This window comes from Camelus ferus, chromosome 13, assembly GCF_009834535.1.
Source record: "Camelus ferus isolate YT-003-E chromosome 13, BCGSAC_Cfer_1.0, whole genome shotgun sequence".
NCBI lineage: Eukaryota > Metazoa > Chordata > Mammalia > Artiodactyla > Camelidae > Camelus > Camelus ferus.
Genome location: NC_045708.1, coordinates 3259334 through 3282700, shown reverse-complemented (window position 1 = coordinate 3282700; position 23367 = coordinate 3259334). Strand labels below are relative to the sequence as shown.

At 55.9% G+C, this 23367-nt stretch overlaps 2 long non-coding RNA genes across 2 annotated transcripts; one reads left to right on the top strand and one right to left on the bottom strand.

Moving 5' to 3' along the window:
* LOC116668234 lies at positions 1-4252 on the bottom strand. The gene is made up of 3 exons (XR_004325309.1): positions 4141-4252; positions 2142-2225; positions 1-680 (listed from the first exon to the last, which is right to left on the bottom strand). It is a non-coding gene; the product is annotated as an uncharacterized LOC116668234 (long non-coding RNA).
* A 14083-nt stretch (positions 4253-18335) lies between these two features.
* Positions 18336-22902, top strand: LOC116668232. The gene is made up of 3 exons (XR_004325303.1): positions 18336-18430; positions 18665-20340; positions 21205-22902. It is a non-coding gene; the product is annotated as an uncharacterized LOC116668232 (long non-coding RNA).
* The last annotated feature ends 465 nt before the right edge of the window (positions 22903-23367 follow it).

The following is a 23367-nucleotide window of genomic DNA, read 5'->3' as shown; positions in this document are numbered from 1 at the left end:
ACAGGCGACATTTCCCGGACTTGTGGCGCGCGGAGCAGTGAGGCATCTGCTGGCACCGCAGTGTTTAATCCGCACAACGACCCTGTGGGGTGGGGGCTCTCGTTGGCCCCATTTCACAGGCAGAGATGCTGAGGCCTGGAGAGGTTGCTGAGCTCACACGGCTGGTAAAGGCGAGTGAAGAAAGACCTCAGCTGGGATGAGGGGTCGGCTTGAAGGGAATCATTGCGAATGTGAACGTGCATCTTCTCACGCTCACGGACTGCACACACGTCCCGTCCCACGGAGGCGGCAGGGGTGGGCTCCTGCCTGGTCCAGGGCTTTGTCAGAGGCCAGGGTGGGTGCTGACGGGCTGGGATAGGGTAGAGATTTCCTAATCAAGGCAACGGAGACACTTGGATCAGGGAGGTAAATTCAGAGTTTGTAGGAAGGCGTGGCCTTGACTCTGGGAAGGCCATCTGTGGACGTGAAGACCCAGGGGCCAGCGGCTGGGGTCCACGCGCATTTGGGAGGCAGCGACCAGCGACCAGGCTGAAGGTGGATGACTCCTCAAGGTCCCAGAGTCTGTGAACAGGGACTGGCGCTCAGGGCTGCTCCTGGTGCAGGGGTTGCAGCTGGAACGGGAGGCTGGGTGGGCCGGGGTGGAAACCCCTGGAGGACTCAGAGCGTGGCTGGACCTGCCTCTGGACCATCAGAGGGAGCAAACAGAATTGTTTCAGAGCCAGTTAGAGGGAGAGTCTGCTGAGGCTCTCTCTTCAGAGACAGCCCACAGGTAGTCCCAAGCTCCCGGGGACTGGGGAGACGGGGCGGGGGCCTGGGGGAGGACCGTGAGCAGGCGGGTCTCAGTCCCTGCGCCCTGGAAGTCATGGGCAGGTTTGAGGCAGAGGTGCTCAGAGCCAGTGGTGTTCTGAGATACCCATGCCTGACTGGGGCCTGGGGACAAGAGGGGCAGCCAGGAGGCCTTCCTGGGGGGTGAGGTGTTGCCTGTGCAGGTGGATGTGGGGCTGCACGGGAGGAGTGCCGTGGGGCTAAGGAGGAGGGGATGGATCCGAGGGGGCGCTGCGTTGACCCTCTAAGCCGAAAGCAAACAGCAGCAGCAGCAGTGATGAAAATCTGCGGCAGCTTCCCCGTGCTTACAGCAACGCACATTTATCATCTCAGCGCTGAGGTCAGAGGTCCAGGTGGGCCCGGCCGGTGCCTCTGCCCCAGGACGGGCTGGAATCAAGGTGCTGGGCGGCCCAGGCTCCGGGGTGCAGGGGGGTTCATTTCCTGTTCATTCTGGGTTTTGGCAGAATCCACTTCCTTGTGGCTGTAGGACTGAGGTCCCTGTTTCCCTGCCAGCTGGGGTTGATCTCAGCGTCTGGGTGTTGCCTGCGCTCCCCTGGGTGGACCCCCTTCTCCATCTTTGGAGCAGAAGTCCCTCTCGCTCTTTGCTTGGCTCTACGGCCGGCTCCTGCCTCACCTTTCCTGCTGAAACCAGAGAAGGTTCTCGGCTTTTCTATGGGCTGACGTGATTCACCCGAGCCCAGCCAGGAAATCTTGGATAATCTCCCTTTTTAAAAAATTGAAGTATGGTTGATTTACAAGGTTGTGTTGGTCTCCGGTGTGCAACATGGTGAGTCACTACACACACACACACACACATTTATTTTTTTCATGTTCTTTTTCATTATAGGTTTATTGCAAGATCCTGACTAGAGTTCCCTGTGCTGTACAGTGGGACCTTGTTGTTTATCCATTGCAAATACAATAGTGTCCTCCTGCAGATCCCAAGCTCCTAATTTATCCGCCCCTCCAAATTTCCCCTTGGGGAACCATAAGTTTGTTTTCTATGTCTGTGGGTCTCTGTTTTGTACTTAAGTTCATTTGTGTCACATGCTTTTTTAGATTCCTCATATAAGTGGTATGGTGTTTGTCTTTCTCTGTCCGACTGACTTCACTTAGTGTGATCATCCCTAGGCCCGCCCATGCTGCTGCAAATGGCATTACTTCATTCTTTTTGATGGATGCCATGGAAGCGACCTAAATGTCCATCAACAGATGATTAGATAAAGAAGTTGTGGTTTACACACACACACACACACACACACACACACACACACTGCAACATCTCCCTGTTGTAACGTCCATAACCGTAATCACACCTGCCAGGTCCCTTCGCTGTGTGTTGTACCAGAGTCACGGGCCGGGACGATGCGGACATCTTTAGGGGGACGTTATTCTGGCTCCTGTGGGTTTAGAGCATAACACAAGAGACAGCGTTTATTCTTTCATTGTGTGAACATGTCTTGAGTACCTACTATGTGCTGAGTTCACACCACACTAAGGAGGACAGCCTGTCTTCACGTCTTGCCCAGCCCAGCGCCGGGGGCGCGGGGGAGGGGACGGAGTCCTCCCCGCAGGTGGGCAGCCAGCCGAGCGCCCAGGGTGTGGCCGGGCTGCACCTGCAGGGAGCAGGGAGGGACCAGTGATGGAGGCGAGGATTGTGTCGCCGCATGGCTGGGCTGAGCTGTGGAACGTTCTGGACCCACTTTCCCAAAACTTTGGGAGTTTTCAGGGACTCCCCCAACCGCACGCTTTCAGTCACTTCTACCTGACATCAGAGCCGGGAGAGGCTTCAGAAATCATCTAGTTGCAATGTTTTCAAAAGAAATCTCCTTCAGGAGATGTAAAGCAGGTTAAAAAAAAAAAAAAGATTCGGTTCAAGCTGGGGTTGCAGAGAAGGTGGGGAGTGGGAGAGTGGAGGCAGACCCCGATGCTCAGAGCCCAGGGGCTCCTTGGAGCCCCAGACCCCCAGAACTCAGCTTGAAAGGTAAGGGAAACTGAGGCCCAGAGGAAAGCATGATCTGATACAGGAGAGAGAATGTGGGGTGAGAGCATGGCCATGTCCCAGGTCTTGAGTGAGTCCCTGGAATGTGTCCCACCAAGTGTGGGTCCTTGGCTTCGTGCAGGAAAGAATTCAAGAGTGAGCCACAGGGGATAAAGGTAGGTTTATTCAGAGAGAAGCGCGCTCCGTAGACAGAGCGCAGGCCTCTCACTCAGGAAGGAGAGCGGCCGCGAGGTGCCGGGCTGTTTTTTTAGGGGCTCGGTAACTTCACATGCTAACAGGTCGGAGGATTATTCCAGCTACTTGGGGGAGGGGCGGGGACGCCCAGGGACTGGGCCCCACCCACTGCGGCCTTTATGGTCACACTTAAAACTGTCGTAGTGCCTGTGGGAGTGCCAGTCGCCAGGCTAACCCACTACAGTCAGCGTATAATGAGGCTCAAGGTCGACTGGAAGGCAAACGTCCCACCACCTTGGGCCTCAGGTCTACTGGGAGTTGGCTCTCCCTCCACTGGGGTGCCCACTGCTGTGTCAGTCCCTGAATGGCTGTGCCCTGCCCCCTCCCTCCTGTCTCAGTTCAGCCAACAGCCATCAGGACGCCTGGTCCCCGGCTCTCCTCCGACAGGGTGCTGATGACTCCAGGGTGTGGCTTTTAAACCAGAGTGGCGCTGGGAGCCCGATTTATCTTGGAAAACTCGCCCCCAGACCTGTAGAAATTCCGTGTATAAGGATGCTCCCCAGCCCCACTGCCGATTTTCCCTCGGTCCGCCTTCCGCCTCTATTCCCAGATCCAAAGATGTATGCCCCTTGCGGAGGCCAAGCTCTTTCTCTAAGAGCGCCGCTCAGCTCACACAGACAGCGCGCGCTCTCTCACACTCAGAGCCGCCGCCGCACCTGCCGGGGCCGCGTGGGGAGGAGGGCGATGTCAGGTTGCTGCCCCGCGGAGCAGCGGGCTTCGCGCGGGGATGCTGACGTGCGGGCTGGCTCTTTGGAATGCGTTTCTGCTTTAAGCTGGGCAGGCTCACTCCGTTAATGTCCCTTCTGTGGCACATCGGCTCAGTGTTTCCTGCCTCTGCGCTTTCCCGCTGTGCCTGAGAGACTCCATATGACCCGGGCTCCACACGGGCAGATTTACGGGGCCTCACGGGCTCCCCGAGGCTCAGAGGAGCAGCCCAGGCTGGAACACAAGCCCTGGGCATGAGCCGGACAGACCTACAGGCCCTGGGGGCACAGCCGGCCTGGCTCCCGGACCCCTCCCTGCCCCTGCTCCCCCCACCTTCCTCCTCTCCTGACCGCCCTGCTTTTAGGGTCACTCACAGATGCTCTTGGATCCTGGTACCCCGCTGGCCTGAGGGACTGTTCTCTGCACATTTCTTTGGGAGCTGGAACGACGAATCCTTGCTGGTGGGTGTGTTCTGTTTTCTGGAGGGAGTTCACATCAAACATCATTCACTGTGGCCACTGGACAGTGTTTCTCATCAGCCCTGTGCGGCATGTCCACCCCCACCCCAAATCCCCTGGCAAGGAGGGCGGGTTAAGCCACAAGCAGTCATTAACCCTTTAGCCTAAATTAGGTCCTGCTACCCTCTCTGAAAGCAATTCTGTAGGATCAGAGAGCCTCCCCACCTCAGTTCCAGTTGGGGCGAGGTGCAGGGGGCACGTGGGAAAGGTACGTAGGAATGAGGGTTTCAGGAAACCCGAGGGAAGTGGTGCAGCCCCAAGGTGAGGAGGGGAGCTGCGGGGTCAGGCTGCCAGCCCGAGGCCCCGCCCCACCGGCCTCAGTGTGCCATGATGCGTCTTATCCCACCGCAGTCTGCTCACCTGGGGGAGGTGATGCCGGCACCCGCCCCACAGGCTTGGTCTGAGGGTTCTGTCCTTTAGGGAGCCTTCCGTGTTGCAAGCACAAGTGAAAGCTGGCCATCATGACTATCGACATTTTAACTCGAGGTTTATCAAACGTAGGTAAACGCACAGATCTGTTCGGAGGGAGCGGTTTCTCCTGGACCCTGGAGGACAGCCTGAACCCTTAAAGGTCAGTTTCAGCGATACTGGCTGAGAAGAGGCAGAATTTAGGTGCATGGCATTCCCTGCTTAGTGGCCCCTGAGAAAGCTTTGTCTTTTGACGTGAGAGGCTGTATTTTAGACTCGTTGAACTAGAAACGCAAGACTTAAGCGTTCCCAAGGACCTTGCAGACTGGAAGGATTTGTCCTCTTCTGGGCTTGAAGAGCAGCCTTAAGCCGGTGGGGAGGGTGTGGGAGGGGTGATATGTGGGGGGCTGTCAGGCAGGGCAGGTAAGCACTCCGGGGCTCCTCCTGTCCCACCAGCTTCCCTCCATCCGCGCCCCCACCCACCGCTGCCAAAGCCCATTAAGTGCGCGGAAATAGCCGGGTCTCGTGGCAATGGTGCTGCCACCTGGTGGCCTGCCCTGCAAACTGTAGGTTCCCCACGTTTGGGGCGACCCCGGAGCCCTGAGAACTCCCACGTGGACCACCCCCCACCCTGCAGGAACCAGGTCCAGGATCGCGCAGACCCTCCCTCCTCATCCACCTCCTCCAGGACACCTGCCTCGCTAGGGGTTTCCACTGGCTGGTCCTCCAGGCCTTCCCTGCCTGATCTCGGCCCCCTCCTCCTACAGGTGTGGGTCTCCCCAGGAGGTCAGCCCGGATGGCAGCCACAGGAGCAAGGGCGGGGGTCTCCCAGACCCTATGCACCACACGCTGGGCCCCTGGTTCCCTTGCCGAGCCCCTCCCCACCCGTCTGTCCTCCAAAAGAACAACATGGCAGGTTCCGAAGAATCCTGTCTGCCGACCGGAGCCTGCTGACGCTAGCAGCGCGCACAGACCGCAGAGCTGACTCTGGCTGAGCCCCTGGGTGGCTCTTGCTTTACACCCGGACCTTGTTTACTTGCCTGCAGGCCTGGGAGGGGCGGCTGTCGGGGCCTCACGGAGGAGGAAGAGGCAGAGCCGTGAAGCGAGGCACCGCGCCCTGGGGCCGCCCCGCAGCCCTGCCTGGCCTGGCACTAGCTGCGACAGAGACCAGAGGGCTTGGGTGCTGGCTCCCAGCAAACTCCATGCCCCGGTCCCGGGGAGGGCCCCACCCGGGAGTTGCAGTGGGAGCCTGAGAATCTGCACTTCTAGCAAGTGTCCTTGTTACTGCCGCCCCAGGACCCCACTTTGAGAACCACGCATACAGGTCAGTGGTCCTCACCTGAGGCTACAGTTACAGAAATGCAGACGCCTGGGTCCCCTGCGCGAGGTGCCGTGTTATCAGGCAGGGCTGAGGTCAGGCGCTGGGGTTCACAGGCCTTCAGGACACTCTACGGTGCAACCAGGGTTGAGAATTTTGGATGTGGTTCCCCCTCCCATTCGGGGGAAACTGAGGCCCCAAGAGGGAAGGAAATTTACTCCTGGGTCATAGGGCAAGTCAGCCTTTCTGGGGCAAGGTCTTGGGTGGGTGTGGCTACACGTGGGTGTGACTTCTCTGGGATGCATCTCTGTGGATGGGACCCTAAGCTGGTGAGGGGCTGGGCTCGGGGGTGCGGGTCAATGGGCGGGGTGGGGGGCAGCTTCAACGGCCAAGTGTGTATCTTGCTGCGTCTCCCACCTCTGCCTCACCCACATCCTGCCCAGGAACGTACACAGGCAGAGAGCAGACCGCATTCCTCAGTTAGAGGCCGGGTGCCATCAGCGCCATCCGGAGAAGGGGGTGGGCACGCAGCGTGTGGGGTGCCGGGAGTAGCTGAGGGGCAGAGCAAGACGGCGGGGGGCTGGCAGCACCGGCGGGGCTGAAGGAAGGAGGAATTGGGCGTGAGTCGGCCCATCCGCTGGCCAGGGCAGACACTGTGTGGTCTCAGGTTGACCCCGACCTTCTCTACCACTGTGGCCAAGTTCCCTGTTACGAGGAAGGCCCTGGACCCCACGAGCTCCGTGACGGAGACAGTGAATGTGCCACCCTGACGCTGGGCGTCATTACTATCTCTGCACCCTCACCCCCGGAACTGGGTGGGAGACGGGGGCACCCACAGCCCACAGCAGCTCTGCAGGGCCCCGGGGCGGGTCTGCCTGACCGCAGAGCCACGCCCCCCTCCTGCTCTGAGCCCATCACCACTGCCTTTGGTGGCGCACTCAGATGTTCTCCATGGAACGGCGGCGTGCGGACCAAGCAGAGCTGTGAATTCTTCAGTGGCCTAGCTCCCCCCATTACTTAAAAAGAGGAAGTACTTCCAAAAGGAATGAGGTAAATGGCCCTGTGCCAGGATGTTCCTCCCAGCACGAGTGTAAGTGTTATAAATAAGCACCTCGTGTGATCCAGTGTCAACCCTGGTGATTGAACTGAGAGCCCACACTCCTTGGGGGACCCGTGTGGCCCCTCACTGCCTGGCCTCCTCCACCCTAACCCTGGGTTTGCAGAAGGAAGCCAGCAGCCTTCTCGTTGACCTTGACTTTGGAAGCAGCCAGTCTGAGTGATACAATCCTATTGAAGGAGAAGAGGGAACTTAATGAGGTTTGGCTCCCCAACCACGTGCATCTTTGGGGAGGTACAGAGTGAAGAAGGTGGTCACTGCCCCCCCTTCCCCTTCAGTGAGGAAGTTGGGGTGCCGTGCTTGTCAGGAAAAAAGTTAGACTCCTTTTGGTGGGGAGGGGAGTAAGAAATGAGCTGGTTCCTGACAACACAAGGATTCTAAGGTGCCAGTGCCAGCTGAGTTCCCCCCTGCAGTCTCCCCTGGTCCTGGCCGCTGGGCTCAGGGATGAGGTCTGGCATTCTTAGTGATGTCTGGAACACGCTGGCATCGTGAAAATGGTGAGGAAGGCGGCTGTCCTCTGGATGGGACCAGACTCTTAGGACAGTGGTGATTCCTGACATCGTGGCCATGCACCTGCCCCTCCCCCATCTGTGCTCTCGAGAAGAGGAACAGGTCTCTCTCGGAGGGTTTTTCCTGTCCCACCTGCCCCCATTCAGCCTTACCCCGGCCCCAGAGCTCCTCTGAGCACTCTCTCTGCCACCAGCTGGAGGTGAGCAGTATCTGATGAGGTCCCCAGGGAGTGAAGGACACCACCCATCTGTCGGCCCAGCTCTCACACACCTGACTGGTCCTTGCCCGGTTTCTCTTCCTCCTTCTTCTGGGGCAGGCACAGAGCTTCAGGGTCTATGAAGCCTTGCTGTTGAGTGGAGGGTGACGGTCTGGCTCCAGCCTGCTGGGTGACTGGCAGCTGGCAATCGCACCTGCAGTCTTGGAAATCAGTCTGCGGCAGCTGTGGTGGATACGCCATCTCTTGCAAACTGGTGATCACGAGATGCACTCACAATGGCTCTCTCCACATTGAACTCCCAGGAAAACTAACCCCTAACATGGGACGGGGGATGTGAGCAGACCGGGGTCCTTGGCCTAGCTCACGTTGGTTGTTACCAGCTCCCTGGCAAAGAGGACAGGAGAGGCTAGACTTGGAATCCAGCGGATCAGGGTGTGGATGCTGACCGTGGGTCCCAGGGGTTGGAAAGGAGGCTGGTCTTTACCAACGGCCTGGCTGACCCCATGTCCAGCTCCCACAAGAGCGCAGCCTAGTTCTGCCGTGGTAACAGTGGTGAGTTTCCCGCCGTCGCCAGCATCCCTGGGGGGAGGGATGTCGCTGCATCCGCTCTGCCATCTCTGTGACTTCCTGCTGGGCAGGATGTGGTCCTGGACCCCGAGGAGCCAATCACTGCTGGATGAGTTCAGGCGGGTTAACCCCACTTGCCCTCAGCGTATTTCCTTGAGTAGGGCAGGCGGTAAGACTCCCATTTCAGGGCCACGTCTCTTGAATGTGAAGGCGAACACACATGCTTGTCAGATCAGGATATTTCCTGCAGACGCTGAGTTGGAGGTGGAGAAAACAGCTCGTTCAAAGTACTTAGTGTGGCATGTTTGTGTCTGGAGGCCCCTGCGGCATGAATGGTAACAGCGTTGGGGGTCCCGGGCATTTGGTGCCTGGCTGTGTGCCGAGTGCCACGGCAAACCCGTCCATACTTTCCCCTCCAAAGAGGGAGGTGTCATTGTCACCCTCGCTTACTAAATCAGAAAACTGAGCCTCAGAGAGGGTGGGCACCTGGGTGGTGGTCCCAGAGCCGGGCAGAGGCTGAGGTGGGGTTTGCTGCGGCTCCAGGGTCCCGACCCTAACATCAGGTGGAACCGAAGTGAGCTGTTATCTTTGCTAGGAAGTCTTTCCCGCCGGATCATCAAGCTACGATTAGAATTCAGCAAGAGTCCCAAAGATTCAATTTGGTGCATTTAATCTTATTGCCTCTATTACTGGTGTCCCATCACATTCCAAAGTGTACACGACAAAATGCAAATGATAATTGGGTTAACGGCGTATCATCTGAAACAATAATAAATTAGCCCTCATTTAATAACCCACCTTAAAAGCGGAAATAGCCGTGCTAGTATATGATGAGATATCCTGGTCTGTGTATACACAACACTCTGGGAAATACATTAAAAATTAATTATAGTAAAATCGATATGATTAGAAGCAAAAGTCCTTTATGCGAAGGCAGTAAATGTGCTTAAGATCTTACGGGAAAGAAAAAAAAGTAAGGCTGTGTGATTAAAGAGCTGGAGAATGCTTATGGAAAACTTCTAATAAACGCTCTCTCTGCAGGCAATTCAGATGACGTATAGTTGGACTATGACTCTCTCTGAGGCAGTCACGTGAATGATCTCTGTCAGCCTTCCTTCTTCTGTTGGTGCTTTGTGGCTTGGTCTGCTGAGCCCAGTGTCCTCTTGGGGGTCACCAGCCAGGAGCCCCTGGGTGCTGATGTGGTCCTCCATCTGCCCTGCGTTAGTCAGGATGAGGTGGGAAACCCTATAAAAAAGACCGGCAGGACCCCCGGGCAGGACCACTGCTCTCCTGCCAGCACCATCCGGTTCCCTGGCCCAGCGGCTTTATCTCACTTTTTGCCTCTGAAACAGCTTACTTCTAGGAAAGTGGAACATAGCCCTAAAATTCTGTTGGCTCTCTGAGCTCACTCCTGATTGGTTATTTCCTTCACTCCTGATTGGTCCATTTCCCTCACTGCTGATTGGTTATTTCTCTCCCTCCTGATTGGTCCATTTCTGCAAAGCTTGTTCCTAATTAGTCAACTTTTGTTACACCTTATTTGCATATGATGTTGCAAAGTGTAAACTGGCAGCCTGTAAAAGCCTGTGTAAACCTGCAGACAGGATCCAGAGCTTGGAGTGTTAACTCCTCTGGGCCCGCTGGCGTAATGAACCTGAGTTCTCCAACCCTCTGAGTGCTGCTTGGTCTCTCGTCTGGATCCAGGTTGCTGTCACAACTGAGCTGTAACACCGAGCTGTAACACAGGTTTCTGCAACAAGGAGGGACCGGGTTTGGTGCAGTAACAAGTAGCCCCCACTCAGGGCTGCTTGCAGTGCTGTCCTGTTTCTGTCTGACATGGAGGGCACCGCAGGGCTGAGAACTCAGAATGAATGTCTCTTGGTGGGATGGCTGAGAGTTGCACCTCCCTGTCAGTGGGAGCTTCCCAAGGGCCGGAGAAGAAAGTTCTGAATGGTCTCACACCAGCGGTTTGTTGCCTCTGTCCAGAAGCCAGAAGTCACTTGTCCATTCCTTAACTCACAGGGTGGGTGAGTAGGTCCCCACAACCCTGGAAGAAGGAGGAGTGGGAGAGTTGTGGAGTCATGCTGTCTTGGGGACCCCCGTTCCCCAGGGGAGAGGTCTCCACCGAGGGGAGGGTCTCGGGGGGCCCTGAGTGAAAGGACTTATCTTGCTGCCCAAGTTCTGGAGATGCTGGGAAATGTAACCAAGAAGATGAGGGCCCAGGGTGCCACCTTTCTGCACAGAGAGGCTGGCAGGGATGTGGCTTGGAGGTGCCAGCCAGGTGTGCTGGCTTGTCCCATCGCCAGTGCTGGGCCTGGGCAGCCTCCCACACTCTTCCTCAGAGAGTGACCACTCCATGCCAGCCTGTCCCCAAGAGGAAGGAGGTGTAGATGCCCCTTGCAGACCTGGTGACCCCTGTTTTCAGTGCAGGTCTTATTATTCAGCTGTGGTGAGGCCAGCCGGTCAGGAGGTGACTGCTGTTGAAAAGATGGTCTGCTACTCACAGTTCCCCAGGGGAGGGGACATGCCACACCACGTAGGGCCACATGGGGAAGCACCAGGGTCAGCCAGGAGGCAGAGAGAGTGAGGGGAAGACATGGACAGGAGCCTGTACTGTGGCTTCTGCAGGAAAGATGGATGTGGCAGGGCCAGCATCTCAGGGCTGGCAAGCTTGAATCGTTCCAGCCAGCTCTGGGACATAAGCAGAGTCCCTGGTTGCTGGGTGAATAGGGCAGGGGACAGAGGCTGGAGTGTGAGAGCCAGACAGAGGAGGGGTGGGGGCGCTCTGCAGTGGTTGGTTTGGGTAAGAATAGTATGGTCCAGGCTGGTCTTCTACCATCTCTGGGAGCTGACTGGCCCTGGGAGGGGTGGTCTCATCAGGGTCCAGATGTCAAAGCGTCAGAAATACAGAAAAGGAAGGTGTAGTGAACACAGCTCCCGAACACTTCTGGGAGAAAGTGCAGGCTGGGAGGGGGCCGTGGTGTGCGTCGGGCAGCAGCGGGGAGATGGTCCTCTCCACTCCATGCTCGAGGAAGATGGAGAACTTCCCCAAACACAGTCATGTTTCTCTCCTTAAATGTAGAGAATAAACTACTCCAAGGGGCGGATTTGGGGCTTGAACCCTCTTTATCTGCTACTATCGGGGAATCAACAGCAAATCCAATTAGTCGGCTGGTCTCGCATGGCGCCTGCATGGAAGCTCAGTGAGGAGGGCTGGGATCCTCATGTCACAGGTGAGGAGGCTCAGGAAGAATCTGGCCACGAGCCCCAGCTCAGCGTCTCCTGAGGAGGACCCTGCGGTCCTGGGGACCTGCTGCAGCATTTCTGTCCCACCCTCTTGGGGAGGATGCTGTGGTGGGTGGAGCTCTTTGCCCAGGGAAAAATGTTCCCCAGACACTGGACACAGAGGCGGGAGCTTCTGTCTTGGGATGGACTCCAGCCCTGGCCGCCAGCACCGTCCTGGCTGAGTGTCCACGTTTGTGGCCCTGTGTGTCTTCTGATGTCGCTCAGTCATCTGTCCTTTTGTTCATTCCACGCGTGTCCCGGATGAGACTTGCTGCATCTCTGAGATGCCCCATGTGGCCAGGGGTGCTGCTTATGGCCACCTGGAGGATGCCCGTTAAAGCCTGTGCCCAGTTAGGGTCAGGGTGCAGGCAGCCGCGGAGCACAGGGTCCCAGAAGGCGTTCACGGTTCCTGGCTTCGCTCCCCCAGGTCTGGGACTGGCCCTGGCAAATCCTCATTCTGCACCAAAGTTCCGAGTCACCCTGCATTTTGTGCTATCTTTTTCCCAGGCTCTTTCTGGACACTGCTCAAATTCTCCGCCTCTGACTCACGACAGGGCAGCCATCTGTGCCAACGAGAAATCTGAGTCTCTGGATGAAGGAGCTTTTGGGAACAAATCCAAACAAAACTTTAAAGAAGTCACACTTAATCACATTTTCTCTTTGTATCTGGGACCCAGCCCAAGGGCTGGTTTGCAGCCGTTTGGTACAGCTTGGAATTCGCTGGATTATCCTTGGTGTTTATGTAGCTCGTAAGTCTCCCGTGACGGGTGGGCTGTCTCCATAAATGCTCCGCGGCGGCAACGCGGTGACTGGGCTCGCTGGCAATGGTGACTTTCATATTTCAAAAAATGGCTGACTTGAAGGAGATGGATTCGGGCCTGAGACGCCTCGCCGGCTTCTGCAGTCTTGCTTGGCCTCCGTGGGTCGAGTGACACGTCTGCTCCTTTTCTTCTCACCTGTTGGGCCCTTGACCTTCCCTGACCTCCCGCGTGCTGTGTGTTCACTACGTCTCAGGTGGGACAGCTGGGGAATCTGTGTTCATCTTTGCCGCGAGTATGACTCTCTGTCATGAGCATGACGCTTCCATTTAAGAGATGAGGGCTTCAAGATGGGGAGATGGTCACTGTCCAAGGGCACCTGCTTGAAGGGCTGGGATTTGAACCTCTGTCTTTGAGACTCCAAGCGCATATTCTAGCCTCCACGCTATGTATTTAACGTTTCAAAGCAAAAAGGAGCCCTTTGGAGCCCAGGATAAAGCCATACCCAACGCCTGATGCCTCCTAGCGCTTCCTAGGGCCAACCCGACGGCACATAGGCCAGCTTTCAGTTTCGTGGCGAGGCTGAGACGTCCCGCTGCGTCCCTGTTTGTGTCAGAGTGCCTCCCTCCGTGAGCCAACCTCCTCCAGAGGGCGGGATGGCTTCCAGGAAGGACTCGGGTTCCTCTGGGAGGTAGTGATGCCGGTTTATTGGAAGACCTGGGAATGATCAGGTCAGCCTCGGGGAGGAGGCTGTAAGTGACGTGAGGGCTGGGGGTGCTGGGTGGCCGGAAGGGGCGGAGGACACCTTGAAAATGAAAGTCTTGGATGTTAGCAGGCAAAGGGAACGGTGGCTGTCAGCAGTGCCATTAAAAATAGATTGAGACAGTGGATGAGGGACAAGAAGGTCACAGGTAAATTCTTCATGAAAGATACTGCTTAGGAAGGGGGAATTAAGACTCAAAGCATCCATTTTCCCAGCTCTCTGTGTCAGCCTTTTCTAGTGAATCCTAGTTAACACCCCCGAACAAGAGTGGGCTCTGTGATGAAGCTGGTTTGTCCTCTCCGTGCAGGAAGAGGGCTGCACGGGGGGCCCTGGGGATGGCGGAGCTCTGAGGAAGACCGCTGTCGCCCACAGCGCTCTGACAGAGGGGCGCTTTAAACGTTCCTGTTCCAATATTTTGAAACATTTGAAATTGAGCATAGCATCATTTCCAAAGGTAAGGTCGTTTTTGTCCAGGATATTCAGTTAATGAGGATAATCCTGGCTCCATCATTTTGAGGAAAACAAGCTTGTTCCGGGTGAAACATCTGCAATTATTACTTACTCATTACAGTTTCACGAGAACAAAATTGAGCAAAATACTTTCTGCTCTGGAGAAAAGTCTGCAACAATCCAAATGTGACCAAGAGCCTGATCACCGCTTCTGTTTCCGTATTTTATATTCATCTTTGCATTTATTTATTATATGTATATTTGCATAATGTATGTATATGTCTATTACTGTTTATAGTTGTGTGGGTGCATGGATAGAGGCATGGGTGCACAGGTAGGTGGATGATAGATAATAGGTAGATAGCTGGCTAGCTAGATGATAGATGCATAGATGCACACCTGCATACACACATTGATGAGAGCTGATAATAAGTGATGAATGGATGGGTGGATGGATGGGTGGGTGGATGGGTGGATGGATGGGTGGGTGGGTGGGTGGATGGGTGGATGAATAGATGGTTGGATCAATGGGAGAGATGGATGGATGGGTGAATAGATGGATGGATAGGTGCATGGATGGATGAATGAATGCATGCATGGGTGAATAGATGCATAGATACACACATACACACATATGTAGGTGAGAGACAGAGAGATGACAATAGATAATTGATGGATAGAGAGGTATGGATGAATAGATAGATGACAGGTGGAGAACGAATACATACATACATACATACATACATAGGTACAAACATAGATGAGTAGATGCGTAGATGGATACTTAGGTGCATAGATGGATGGATGGATAAATATAAATAGGTAGATAGATGGGTAGATAGACATAGATGCAAAAATTCATAGATGAATAGGTTGAGATAGATATGAGATGCAGAGATCCGTAGGTGGGTAGATAAGATGGATAGACAGAGGGGTAGACAGACAGACAGACAGACAGACAGACATAGAAACAGAAGCAGACAGAGACAGAGGCTTTTCCTTCTAAAGCAGGACTGTCTACCCCGGGAGCTGGTGTGAAAGTTCCCCGTGTAGCCCCGCGGGTGCCCCGTTTCCTAGGGTGGAAGTGAGTGGTTGTCACAGCCCAGCCCTCCTCCCTGTGCTGCCCTCTCCGTGCCCTCCGCAGGGGGTCATGGGGACTATTTCTGAAGCCTCCGCTGCCTCTGCCTGCTCGGCCGCAGTTCCCCAGCCCCCGCCCTTCCCTGCTCATCCTCCTCATCCTGCTCACTTGTTTAGTGATGCCGGCTCTGCTGTCGCTGAGGAGGGGAGAATGGCTTGTCGCTCATGGCTGCGCCCCTGCCCCTGATGCGATGCCGGCCCTAATAGGTGCTCCCTAAATGCTGTTCGAGTGAATGATGGAAGAGTGCATCTGTGGGTGAGGTGTGAGTCCCGGCATGGCTTTCGCTGCCCTCACCTGTCCAACCTGCCTTCCTGTGACACCTGCTTCCTTGCACACTGGGGTCTGCCCATGACACTGAAAGCGTGTCCTCTGTCCCCTAGATGCTCAGTCAGAGGCCCTGGGCCTCCCCTGATGGAAGGGAAAGCCCATCTCTGGCAGGAGGGGTGCTCTGATCCTGCCTCCGGTCTTGAGGGGGAGCCTATGCCCCCTGGACAGTATCTGTGGACCACACCTGGGAGCCACTGCTCAGGTGCGGCTGGAAGACAAATTCTCCACACAGCTTGTCTGGGGAGATGGGGGTCCCACCTTCTTCCTGGGTCTCCCCTGGTACCCTCCGGTTTGTGGGCCTCTGGGGTCGCCCTGGAGGGGAGAGATGGGCAGTGTTGACTTCTGACTGCAGCCCCCCTGTGGTCAGTCTTGGCAGGTTGACCAGGAGCAAATCTGTACCCCCAGCTGTCCCCACCAGGCTCCCTATGTGTTCTGAGGGTTGTCAGAGGCCCATCTGCCCAAATCATCAGGGGCTCATTGGAGATGAAGTCCCAGCCTCACCCCGGGCTCCCCTCCCGGGGTTCAGACGGGGCACAGGAGGGGGTGGTTCACCAGAGCATCGCCCCCGCCCCTGCCCCCACACCCTGGTGGCTCCCGTCCCCACAGGGTGAGCAGCCTGCCCTGGAAAGCGTGTGGGGCTGGGGGCCCACCTTGGTGCCCCGGGGACCAGCTGTGCGACTCTGGATGAAGACCTTTGCTTGGTGAAGCTCATGTCTCCATCCATCCCGAGGATGGAGGATGCACCTGGGTGGTGAGGCGGCAGCTTCAGTGCCAGCAGGTGCATCGGCCACCTTGCCTGGCCCCTGACTGACTCCCGGAAACTGCAAATTCCCTGGTCACCCCCTCCCAAGTCCCACAGACACCAGGAGACCCAGCAGGGGGAAGGGGTGTGGGCACATCCCGAAAGTCAAGGGGGCCTCCTTGCTGCTGGTGGTTGAGAAGATGGTTTTCTTCGTAAAGGCAAAGGCCCTCGGCAGCCGGAAGACAGATGTGCTTGTACACAGGCTCCATTAGAAACTAATATTTTATGGCTTTTATGTTAACCAGCCCCATTTATGTCTCATAATTTTTAGTCCTAATACTCAGACCAGACAGGAAATCACAGGCCCAAAGAGGATACAGGTCTCCTCGTAATGTCTTCTAATTGTTCCCACTTAATTAAATGCCCAAACCAACCCACATGCACAACACACATGCCCACACCTACATGCATGCACCTGCACACACCCACACATGCACAACACACATGCACGCACATAGACACACACCCACACACGCATGCACTGCCCATGCTTGGTGGGGGCGGGGGCTCTGGGTCAGCCCTTGGCTCGCTGGTTCAAAGCCGCAGGAAGGGGCCTCGGTGTGAGGCTGCCTCTTGGTTTAGGCAGTGGGGCCGGCCCTGCAGCCTGACCCCAGAACTTGGAGGACGGTGTCTGCACTGCTGGGCCGTCCGGGTCTCAGCCTTGGTCCCCGCCCTGCATCCACGCTGGGGCACGGAGGCGTCCCACTGCCCGCCTTCCCGGTTAGTTTGCTGGCTGCTTGCTGTCCGTGGTAGCTGCTGCTTATCCATTCATTCATTCACTTACTCATTCATTCTGCAGATGGAATCTGGGACCTATTAGGTGCTTAGTGCCTACTGAAGAAAGGCTGCCCACCCCTTTTGTTGGGTCTGGAGTCACCGGGACCAGCATGGGGCAAGAAGATACTTAGTAAGAGTCTGTGGTTGGCAAAGAAAGCCCACAAACCACAGCAGCGTTTTGAGCTAGCTGCTCTTTGAATGGTCTGTCATGTACATCTAAATGGGACATAGAGGTGGCCCACGTTTCCTCGGCTCTGCCTCGATGTCCTGGAACCAGCAAGGGAAGCTGCTGGTCACCTTCTGTATTCAGATCTCCCAGCGATACTGTAACGACCCACCATAGGCCCGTGCTCTGTCCGTGCTGGGTGAGCTCTGGGCTCTCTCCAAGTCTCCGATACATTCCTCTGCCTGGGATGCTGTGGTAGCAAAGCCACGTCCCCTCCTGTACCTGCTGACCCAGAACAGTAGGTTCCCGGGGTTTCCCTTGAACTTGTGCGCCCGGGGCCACGACCCCTACTTGAGTGGAGGCAGCTGGGGCTCCTCGTCTGACATGGGAAATTGCAGGTATAAAAGAATTTACAGAGTGGAATCTGCCCAGTAAGACAGGTACTTCTGGGGTTTCCCACAGATCCGCAGGGAACACTGCCCAGATCGGATGTACCTGGTCAACGTCAGTCTTGCGGGGACCTTGTCTCCCTGGGGTCCAGCTGGCTGCGGGTACCGTTTCGGGGTGGAGGCGTCCTCTCCAGCTGTCATCCCGCTGGGCTTCTCCTTTAGCTCATATCTGATGGCTCATCCCGTTCCAGCCCCATACCTGGCCTTTCAAATGTGTTGTTTTGTTTGACATCACAGCAGCTCTGGAGGTGGCAGTGACTAATGCCAGTTCTGTTTTGTGGATGAAGAAGGGTTATGCATGATTGTCCACACTCGCCCGGGCTGCCTGGGGCAGAGCTGGGGCTGGGCTTTTGCTGTCTCTGAGCTGCGAGCGCTGATTATCTCGCCAGAGGGAAAGTGGTGGTTGGTGGCTAACAGGTGGGGGCCGGGTTTGTTCCCAAAGAGGTCCTTGACTGGGGCCAGACCTGTCTGTGCTGTGTCCCTGTCACAGCGTGGCGCCCAACCACCGGGGGCTCAGAAGGACCACGGACATGGCCATTTAACCACAGCGCCCTGACTCGCATCTCGATTTTCAAGTCAATAAATAAAAGTACTGCTGGCAGCTCGTGACAGCGCCTCCCATGCCATCCCAGCACATGGGGAACTTTACGCACGTTCATTTGTTTGGTTTGGGGCTATTTTGGAATCTGGCTTTAATTTAATTTGCTGAGATTTGACTCGATTAAGGGGTATTGATCTGGGGTGCCTAATATTGCTGCCATTTGTCAATAGTGGCTTGCTTGTGAAAGCTCATTGTTCATAAATCAGGGCCCGGCTGCTCAGTGTGCAGTCATTACAGTCAGAGTGCAGAGACAGCTCCCTCCCCGGGCGCTGCGGCCGATTAGCGCCATCCGGCGTCACGAACGCTCCTTTCAATGAGTTTACTCTTTGCCTTTATTTGGACTTTTTCTCCCCCGTATTTTGGGCCCCAGGGGAAACATTCACAGAACTTAGAAGAGCTGTCAAGTTCCCAGAAGGAAAGCCAGGCTGGTGTCAGTGGGAGAAATCCCGTGTTGGGGGACAGCGTGGGGTCCCCTGGTTGTGTTGTTGGACAAGTAAGGGGGCCGATCTGGGGGAGCACGTCTGCCTTGGAGCCCCGTCTTGATACACGATGGTGATGCTGGGCCTGGGCTGAGGACAGGACCAAGCAAGGCAGACGGTTTCTAAGAGCCACTCATGGGGGACATTAGTTAGTAAACTAGCCAAGCTCTAAGAATTGCCTCCTTTGTGCGAGCTGCTCGGCTAGAGGCTTGGTAAGTGTTTGTTAATACTCATTTTCTGTGTTTCAGACCAGGAAGGGTGGCAGTGGATGGACTCAGACGGACCTGCTGATTCATCCAGCCCGGCGCCCTGCCTGGGGAGGAAATCGAGGGTCTTCCCACCAGGTCAGCGTGACTGTGGGACAGGCTGTGACCCAGGAGACCGGGAGCCGCGGGAGGGGGGTCCCTGGCCGCTTGTCCTGTCTGCCAGCCCTGCAGTGGGCACCGGCGTTCCCGGGGCGAGCCCCGCTGGGACGGGAGAACTTTCAGAAGCTCGTCAGTGCCCTTGCTCCGCGGGGCTTGTGGAGTGCGAAGCCCCGCCAGTCTGCCTCTTCCCGGGATGCTGACCGGCCGACCGACCGGGCAGCCTTCAGAACCGTCCGATCCGTCTGCACAGGCCTTCATCTCTTCCAGGTCTTTCAAACCGTGCCGACACCATGAAAAGTTCTTTGAAAAGCCTCTTTCCCTCCCAAACATTTTATCTCCTCGTTTTGAATCCCGGGAGAGGCCCTTCACCTCCCCTCTCCTTTGTTCTTTCTTTAATGCGCCTGTGCCGGAGGCCTGCCCCAGCGCGGGGTCCTCGGCAGGTCACCACGGAGCCCCTGTGCCGGAGCTGGGTCCCCACGGGATGGACCCGTTTTCTGCAGACGGCCGCTGGAGAGGAGGCAGCCGTGGGGCCTCAGCCCCGGAGGCAGCCCTGAGGCTTGGCCGAGGCCGTCGGACCTGCCCTGCTGCGACTGTTTTGTGCGTCTTCTGGTCTCCAAGGCCCCCTCCGGAGCTGGGGGGCAGGAGGAGGCTCAGACGCCCGAGGGGTCAGGCTTCCTGCTCCCCGCCCTGCAGCATGCCCGGTAACCCTGCGAGTCGGACTGGGGAGCGCGACCTGCCGGCATGGCCCGGCTGGGCTGAGGGGCCGAGCCGAGAGCGCGCGGAGGACGCGCTCCGAGCCGACTGCCGTGCGTGGGAGTCGCCGGAGCCGGTTTTCCAGCGTTGTTCTTTTATTCATAAGCCTGCGTTCGGGAGGCTGGTAATGACATGACCCATTTTGCATTAAGCAGGCCTGGTAAGGCTGCGTGCGCCTCCAGGTTGCGGGCTTTGTTCCGAGGGCCAGATTGGCTTCCGGGCCAATTGCTTTATTAGGCATCTTGAGAATCTGCCAGTATCTTGGCTTTTTAATCTAAAATTCATTAAGGGGCTCTGTGCTTGGGCAGGGGGGACCTCAGTGGACGTGGCTCGCTGTTTCTGTGTCCTTGGCATCTCACTGGGGAGGGCAGAGCTGGTCCCGAGCCCTCACACTTGCTCTCTCCCCCTCCTCCAGGGAGGATGCTCCCACCTCTGGGAGAAGGACTGGGACAGGTGGCCCAAAAGATTCATTTCCTCTCACTTTGGGTCCAATCTGCAGCCAGTGAGCTGGGGCTGGCTTCCCGGCTCACGTGGAGCTGTGCCAGGCGCGGGAACCGGAAGCCGTCCCGGGGCTAGATTCAGCGAGGTGGGTGGGCCCATCTTCCCCCACCACTGGTTCTAAACCTGGCTCTGAGTAGCATCACCAGAGAGCTTTTAAAAACATGGGAGCTCCGGAGAGGCGCCAGCAGTGTGTGTCGTAAGATGCGGCCGATCCCTGTTGGGGACTGACAGGAAACCCTTCCCTTGTGCCTGATAAAGAAGGAGGCAATACTTGGCTGCAGGTGCAGCATGGAGCCTGGCGTGTGGTAAGTGCACATCATGTGTTTGTTGAATGAATGAATGAGTGACTTAGTATTGACTCCCAGTTTCCAGAATCATGAATACTGAAAAGAAATATTTTTTTAAAAAGCCCCTTTTCTGTAGCTTTTCACAGCCAAATGACGTTTATTGTTCTGTGGACACAGACTTCTCCTCCTGGAATGTTCTGCGGGGTGTTAGTCAGTAGTCTATACAGCTGCACAGAAAAGAGATTCTGTAGTCAAATAAATTTGGGAAACATTTAGAGGAACAAAATTTAATCGCTGCAGGACTTCTCAGTGCCTTTAATTAGCTCATGAGCCCTGGGGTGCTTCTGGAGGGGGATATAGAAATCAGTGTTTCCCACTCATGTTTGTGTAAAGAAACATTTTTTTTTCTTTCAAACTGAGAAATTCTGGAAATGATTGGAACTGCACTGTTCATCGTGGCAGCTGTGAGTTACTTGGTGCATTTAAATTAATTAAAATGCTCCCAAACTGAATATTCACTTCCTCAATCACAATTGTCACATTTCAGGTGCTCGGTAGCTACGTGTGGCTGGTAGCTGCTGAAGTGGACAGTGTAGAAGAGAAGGTTCCAATCATTCTAGAAATCTCTCTTGGACAACACTGGTCTGAAAAGATACTGGCACTGAGAAGATGGCTTAGACAGACCTTAAAGGGAGCCCTGTGGTCCCCAGAGTGGTTAGCCTCCAAGCCCCTCTGTGAATATGTCTCTTCTGAATGGTGGGGGTAGGAATGGCCGATGTTTACAAGTGCTCACCACGTGTCAGAGGTTGTTCTTAGTGCTTCACACACTTACCTTGTTTAATCCTCTGAAGAATTCTCAAAAGTGTCATTCTTTATACCCAGCCTACTGACAGGGGCTCCAAAGCACAGAGAGGGGAAGTGACTGGCCCAAGGTCACACAGCTCACACATTCACACGAGCTCAGGATGAAAAACCAGAGGTCGTGCACTGAACCACCAAAGGAGGCTCCGTCGATTGGCCCGGGGGCACTCGGCTGTGAGTCCCCCGTCTGCACACCTGCGGCCCCAGCCGTGGTTCCAGGTGACCTGTAGTTGTTTCCAAAAATAGTGACCAACCTCAACAGATGAAAATGACTCATTCTGACAATCGTAAGACTAATGGGTTTTGTTCTGAGGACAGATTTCAAAGAAGAGTCGAGGGGTGCGTTCTCAGCACCAGCACCGCCGCGGCCGAGCACGTTCAGCTGCCTCCGGGGCAGGGTGTTGTCCACCGTGGCGCAGGGACAATGGCATCTCACGAACAAAGTGGGCATTTCATGCGGTGTTTGAAGGACAGCATGTGTGGGTTTCCTCGCACACGTGTGTTTGTGGGGTTTGCAGGGAAGGCCCCGGTAAAAGAACTTTCTTCTGTAGTCGTAGAGGCAAAACCATTCTAGTGCCCCAAAAGGATTTTAAAAATAGTCCCAAGGGCTGAAAGCAAGACTTGACAGGGGGTTCTACTGAGTTTGCTGCCGTCAGCCCAGCTGGGTGCCGGGAACTTCACTTGGTCCTGTTGAAGCAGGTGGATCTGCTCTGGGGTCATGCCTGCAGGTTGCAGACACGGACATGTGGGCTTCTGCTGGGAGCCTGTTGAGCTGAGCTGTCACCGTGTCTGCGGTCTTGTTGTCCAGAGAGCGAGGGGGCCGGGAGACCCGGGGGTCAGCCTGACTCTGTGCACGTGTGTGTGGGAGTGTTTGTGTCTGAGCTCAGCAACCAGGGGCTCATCCCCTGAAGCCCCTCCCTTGCTTCCCAGTCCGGGTCCAGTGATGGGAAGAAACTCGGGCAGGTGCTTCCTGCCGAGAACAGGCCCCTCCAGGACCTGCCCTTGGACCTGCAGCCTCACCCTGTGCCAAAGCAGTGGGCACAGGAGCTGTGCGGTCCACGGGCCCCACACTCAGGAGGGCCCTCCCTTAGTTTAATGCTCTGCTGTCTCTGTCTTGAAATACTTATGTGTTTTAAACTTTGAAGTTGTGTTTTGTGAGCCAAGTCCGACGGGCAGTGGTGTGTGGGTGTGAGCAGAGCAGACATGGACATGCACATGCAAGTGCCCTGTTCCTCGCTGCTGTATTTGCACTTGGCATTCGGGATGCCCCATGAGCACAGAATTCCAGGAGCCCCATGAGTTCAGCCAGATTCAGCGCGGGTCCAGGGCAAGCGTGTTGTGCCCGCAGCAAAGTGGGGCACCCACAGCCCCGAGCGACCCCCACAGCCCCGAGCGGTCCCATGTCCTGCTTGAACCAGAACCTGCGGAAAGAAGGCGCCAGCCTCCTAAGAAACAAGAGTGACCAGGGAGCCCCGTATCCTTTCTTGCTCGTGTTGCTTCCTTGTCCCAGCCAACCACTGATGTGGCAAATAATGACGCAGGAGGAAAGGGGACGCTGGGACCACGCATCCCCCTCCCCTTTCAGTCCTTCCCCACCCATCGGTGTCCCGAGGCACAGAGTGCCGGGGAAGTGCGCCTGGTCCGAGAGGGAATCGCAGACCGCCGCCTTGGTCTTGTGCAGCCTTTCTGCTGCTCTGGGGAGAATGAAATACATCTTCCTGTACGAGCCACAAAATATAAATCGTGCAATTTCGATGACTCTGCTTACGCGTTAAATGCCCTTACATTTGCATTTAAAACCGGCATGGCCCAGTCTAAAGACGAATGGTGAAATCCGTGCTGATAATTTAAAATTTAAATTTTTCTTTGCTTAGAATTTCGCCATACAGCAAACACAGATCTCCACGGCAAGTCAGAGCAGAGGCTATGGAAGAAAGGAAAGAGGTTTATTGTTTAGTGTCTTTTGTGAACAAGGAATGCCACATTTCCATTTTGCACTGAGCCTTGCAAATTATGGGGCTGGCTCTGGCTGGACCTTCCTCTCTAAAGTCCTCCAGCTGGGGTTGCAGGCAGGGGTGTCCTCACCAGGGGCTTGGCGAATCCCCTTCCTCTGACCTTTTCGGATGTGCTTCTTGGCTGTCTGAAGCCAGGTTGTAGAGGGTCCTCTCTGCTGCTGCCCTGCTG